We start from the raw sequence: 6379 nt of genomic DNA, 5'->3' as shown, positions 1-6379 counted from the left end.
AAGGATTGTAACCTCCTGGTTCTTTTTTTAAAGGATTTTATTCATTTATTTGAGTCAGAAAGAGAAGAGTGAGAAAGAGAGAGAGGAAGAACATGAGCTGGAGGAAAGGCAGAGAGAGAGGAAGAGGTAGACTCCCCGCTGAGCAGGGATTCCCAACTTGGCCCTGATTCCAGGACCCCAAGATCATGACCTGAGCCAAAGGCAGACACTCAACAGACTGAGCCATCCAGGCGCCCTGTCATCCTGGTTCTTGATGAACACACTCTGGAACTGTCTACCTCTAGACATATTATATGGGGCAATTAAATGTCTTTATTGTTTATGCATCTATGGAGAGGCAGTAAAGCATAATAGTTAAGATCATGAGCTTGTGAGTCTGGGTTTATATCCTCCTGACTCCAGCACTTAGTAGCTTATACCCTAGGGCAAGTTACTAACTTGTTCAATGCCTCCATAAATATTCAGGTATAAAATGGAGATAGTAAAAGACCCACTGCTAAGGGTTAGCACAAGGATTAAATGAATTAATACATATAATGGACTTTGAGTTATGTCTGGTAAATCTAAGGTTTCTGTGAATGCTGGCTAGTATTATCTTTTTTTCTGCCAGAAGTTCTTTTCCCCCAAACTTTTTTATTTTGGAAAATTTCAAGTCTACAGAAACATTTCCATAGTACAATAAATTAGGTTTACTATTTTTTAAAATATATTTTTTGAAGATTTTATTTATCTGAGAAAGGGAGAGCACTCGAGAGAGCACAAGCAGTTTGGGAAGAGCAAAGGGAGAGGAAGAAGCAGACCCCCACTCAGCAGGGAGCCTGATGCAGGGTTAGACATAGGCTTGATCTTAGGACCCCGGGGTCATGACCTGGGCCAAGGCAGACACTTAATTGACTGTGCCACTCAGGCACCTCTTGATTTAAAAATTATGCCACATGTGTTCACAAGCACTTTCTCTCTCCGAGTATGTGTATGTGTATGTGTATGTGTATTTTTCCCCATTTGAATCATTTGAGAGTAAGATGTAGGTAAGCTAGTTAGTATGATTATTGGTCTGGTAGCCTGTTACTTGCATATACAACATATGATCCAAGCTAGACCAATTGAATTTTCTTAAGATTTTAAGTAATCTACATCCATGATGGGTGTCAAATTTACAACCTTGAGTGCAAGAGTCCCATGTTCCACCAACTGAGCCATCTAGGCACTCCTGGATGAATTCTTCTTTTGTTTTTTTTTTTTGTTTTAAATATGTTATTTATTTATTCATGAGAGACACACAGAGAGAGAGGCAGAGACACAGGCAGAGGGAGAAGCAGGCTCCATGCAGGATCACACCCGGGGCTGAAGTCAATACTAAACCACTGAGCCACCAGGGCTGACCTGAATTCCTCTTTGGAATTTGAGTCTTGGAATAGGATGATGAGAAGATAGCAAAAAAAAAAAAAAAAAAAAATCTCTAGATTTACTGCTGGTTCTGGAAAAGATATTCGGTACCTTTTTTCCCCCTTGTTTCTGACATTTCTGGCCTGGTCCTCTAGCCTTCTCTTTGATTCTGTGAGTTCCTGCCTGTCATTTCAATCCATCCCAGATTCTATTGTTGTTGCTTGCAACCCAAGAGCCCTGACTGGCACAGCTGCCCTTGAGGAAGTGAGCATCCACCCTAGGAGAATGGAGGCAGAGGCTCTGTGAAATCAGAAATGTTGTAGGCAGGGGCGCCTGGGTGGCTCAGTAGGCTAAGCATCTGCCTTCTGCTCAGGTCATGATCCCAGGATCTGGAATTGAGCTCCACATCAGGCTCTCTGCTCTGTGGGGAGCCTGCTTCTCCCTCTCCCTGCTGCTCCCCCTTCTTGTGCTCTCTGTCAACTAAGCAAATAAAATCTTAAAAAAAAAAAGAAAGAAAGAAAGAAATATTGTAGGCAGAATTTCTTCATTTCTGGAGGGCTTTAGCTAGGTGACCTTCTAATCTCATCTTCACAGTGTTTCTGCTTCTATGTATCCTAGGCCAAGGCAACTTTATTGAGGTAGTTTCAAGATTTGAGACTACTCTTCCTGCCTACTGAAGGTTCTCAGCCACAGATCAGCAAAAGTCCACACATGCAGAGTGTTTTATCAACTGCTGTGTACCAAACCACTGCAAAATACAGAGGTTTAAAGCACAACCATTTTATTATCTCTCAGGATATTGTAGGTTGATTTGGCTCCGTGGGTGGTTCTTCTGTTATAGTCCTCTGAGCCCAGGGACTGTGCAAAAAGGCTGATTCATGTGGCTGGCAGTTACTACTAGCTGGGATCTTAACTGAGGCTGTCGACTGGAGTGCCTCACTTTTTTTTCCCCTGTGGCTTGGGGTTCCCATAACATGGTGGCTGGGGTCTATGAGGAAGGAAGCAGAAGCTGCCAATCATTGTAAGGAATGAGCTAAAAGTCCTATCATATAATTTCCACCATTTCCATTCATCAAACAGTTCTCAAGCAACCCTAATTTAAGAAAGAGGAAATAAAGTTTACCTCTTGATGGAGGAGTAGCTTGTGAAAACAGGAAGGAATGATAGCAGACATCTTTACAGACTCTTTACTAGAGTATGTCACTCATTTGGCTTAGATTTTTGTCTAGAATACTGCTTCCCAGATGTCACTGATTATGGGATTATGTACAGGTTCCATAAAACCCTGCCAAAGGGCAAGTGGGTGGCTCTGTTGGTTGGGCATCTGCTTTTGGCTTGGGTCATGATCCCAGAGCCCTGCGATTGACTCCTGAGTTGGGCTCCCTGCTCATTGGGCAGTCTGCTTCTCTTGCTCCCCCCCCCCCCGCTCATGCGCCCTCTCAAAAAATAAATAATTTTTTTTTTTTTTAAACAACCCTGCCAAAGTCAGCATGGAAGTTGCTTCCTCCTGGAAGCCTTTTCTAATATCCTTTGAGTTAAAAGGTCTATTCTTGGGTTCTCAAACAACATGTATGTATTTAAATATATTTTTAATTCTTTATTTAAATTCAATGTAGTTAACATATTCTGTATTATTAATTTTAGGGGCAGATTTTAGTGATTCATCAGTTGCATATAACCCCCAGTGTTCATTCCATCAAGTGACCTCCTTAACGCTCAACACCCAGTTATCCCATTCCCCCCACCCACCTCTAGCAACCCTCAGTTTGTTTCCTAGAGTTCAGCGTCTCTTACGGTTTGCCTCCCTCTCTATTTTTGCACATTAAAAAAAAAGACTTTATTTATTCATGAGAGACACAGAGAGAGGGGCAGAGACACAGGCAGAGAGAGAAGCAGGCTCCCTGGGGGGAGCCGGTTGCGGGACTCCATCCCAGGACCCTGGGATTACGACCTGAGCCGAAGGCAGATGCTCAACCACTAAGCCACCCAGGTGCCCCTGTACTTATTTTTTTAATTGTTAATATCAGTTATACTTTCTGTGAACATAAGTATTTTTATATATGTACATATTTTGGTTACATAAATTAACTCGTTTATTATAGGCTTACAATGTCTCACATGGTAGAGCTTCCCCTGGTCTTTCAAGTCCTTCAGGCTTCCGATGGCTGACTTTACTGTGATGGCAGAAGCAGAGCTGTAGGTCCAGGTACCACTGGCTACAGTTTTCACCTGAGAACCACAACACCAGATGCCCACAGCGTCTATTTTCATCTTGGTTTTGCCACAGAAATGACCAAGTGTACTTGACATGCTGGCTCAGTTCAATCTTCATCGTTTTCCTATGGGAGGCACCATAACGGTCCCATATTTACCCCGGATTCCAAACTTGGTGTGTTTTGTCATGTTGCCGCAAACTAGGTCTGAGCCCAGAGAGCTGAACATATGTATATGTTAATAGGATTGATACATTGATTTCTTTTTTTACCTTCTTTCTTCTTTTCCCCTTTCTTTAAAAAAAATTTTTTTTATTGGAGTTCAATTTGCCAATATATAGCATAACACCCAGTACTCATCCCCTTTTCTTTCTTTCTTTTTTTTTTTTTAAAGATTTTATTTATTCATGAGAGAGAGAGAAAGAGAGAGAGAGAGAGGCAGAGACACAGGCAGAGGGAGAAGCAGGCTCCACGCAGGGAGTCCCGACGTGGGACTTGATCCTGGGTCTCCAGGATCACACCCTGCGCTGAAGGCGGCACTAAACCGCTGAGCCACTGGGCTGCCCTCTTTTCCCCTTTCTTTCTGTCTTTTAAAAATATATATTTTTAATTTTAAAAAGATTTATTTAGGGACGCCTGGATGGCTCAGCGGTTGACTCAGGGTGTGATCCCAGAGTCCTGGATCAAGTCCTGCATTGGGTTCCCCACAGGGAGCCTACTTCCCCCTCTGCCTATGTCTCTGCCTCTCTCTCTGTGTCTCTCATGAATAAATAAATAAAAATCTTTAAAAAGTATATTTATTTATTTGAGAGAGAGAGATAAAGAAACAGAGCACATGATTGGGGGGGGGCGGGAACCAGAGGAAGAGGGAGAGAGAATCTCCAGCGGACTCCCTAATGAGGGTAGACCTAGGGTGGGTCTTGATCCCAGGACCCTGAGGTCATGACCTGAGAAGAAGCCAAGAATCAGATGCTTAACTGACTGAGTCACCAGGTGCCCTCTTTCACAAATATTTAAATAGCTACTATAGGCCAGACACTAATCTAGGTGCTAGAGAAACTGTAGAGATCTGAACAAATGTCTTGCCCTCTTGGAGCTTATGGTTTAGAAGATCTACCCCAATGACAACAGGAAGCAGAGATTTGAATGACAATAGGGAGCCAGCTAGAAAGAATGAAAATTCCAGACAGCAAATGGAATAGTAAGTGAAAGGACCTGAGGCATGCTTGGAAAGCTCAGGAAACATTAGGAATGTTAGTGTCTGGCATGGAGTAAGAAATGAGAAAAGATGTATTATCTGAGATCAGAGAGGGAAGGAGACACCGAGTAATTAGGGTCTGGGTTTTATCCTAAATGCAATAGGATGTTACTGGAATATGTTCAGGTTGGAAGCAACATCATTTAGTATGTGATTTTCCAAAGATCCCTCTGGCTACTGTATGGGGAATGGTTTATGGGATTACTAAAGGGAGAATCAAGGAGGGTGGCAGGACAGCTGTAGTTGTTCAAGTGAAAGTTCATGTGGGGTCTTAGCATTCATCTCTGGATTCTCAACATCTAACATAGTATTTATTACCCGTTGAACCCAATAGCATATACTGTCTGAGTGTGTACTATTGCTGATGTAGGGGGTGTTGAGAATACACCAGAGAACAAAAGAGACAGAAGCCCTGCCTTCGAGGACTTTCAACCTAATGAGGAAAAGAGATATTAAATGCCATAAGTAAACAAAAATACATGGTATTTCCCACGATAAAAAGTGCTACAAAGAAAAATGAGGCAGGGAACAGGGATAGAGAAAGCTGGGATTGCAGTGGGCAGGAATTTAAAATAGAGAAATCAGGGTGCCTGGGTGGCTTAGTTCAGTTGGGAGTCTGGGTGTTGGACTCTTGGTTTAGGCTCAGGTCGTGATCTCATGGGTGGTGGGATCAAGTCCTGTGTGGGACTCAGTGCTCAGAGGGGAGTCAGCCTGAAGATTCTCTCCTGTCCCTTTCCCTGGGCTCATGCACGCTTTCTCTCTCTCAAATAAAAATAAACAAACAAACAAACAAACAAATAAATAAAATTTTTATAAAATAGAAAAGTCAAGGAAGCCCTCACCGAAGAAGTGACATTTGGACAATGATCATGGAGATGATGAGGGAGGGAGAGATGTAAACTTTCCAGGGGAAGAAGTGAACTAGGAAGAAGTAACAAATGCAAGGTCTCTGAGGCCAGGGTGTGCTAGGCATGTTGGAGGGCACCCCAAGGAGGCCAGGGGACACGAAATACAGCAGTGAGCTGGACAAGAAATGAGAGACGACCGAGAGGAGAAAGGTTATGTGGGGCTTTGCAGGTTACTGCAAAGATTTTGGATGACAGACCTCAAGTGACTCGGTTTTTACCAGGATCTCTCTGGCTGCTATGCTGAGAAGAGACTCCAGGTAGAAAAGCTAGAATGGAAGCATGGAGAACAGTGAGGAAGCTACTACCACAGTCCAGGTGGGAAATGGTGGTGGTGGAGCATAAGGCGGTTATTTTATTCTATTCGTTCACACGCAACACAGCATTGATTCAATAGCATTATCTAATACGTAGTCCATATTAAAATTTCCCTCCCAAAGTCCTTTTTACATTAAGGAAAAAAAAAAAACAAACCTTGATATAACCGAGGCTCGCCTAATGCGTTTGGTTTTCACCCTTCTCCCGCTTTGATATTTTTAAGAGTCCAGGCAGGGTGTTTTGTAGCATGCTCCACATTCTGGGTTTGTTGGATTGTTTCTCCTTAGTTGGGTTCAGGT

The sequence above is a fragment of the Nyctereutes procyonoides genome, unplaced genomic scaffold (assembly GCF_905146905.1).
Source record: "Nyctereutes procyonoides isolate TBG_1078 unplaced genomic scaffold, NYPRO_anot_genome, whole genome shotgun sequence".
Taxonomy (NCBI): Eukaryota; Metazoa; Chordata; class Mammalia; order Carnivora; family Canidae; genus Nyctereutes; species Nyctereutes procyonoides.
Note: the sequence above shows the minus strand (reverse complement) of the source record.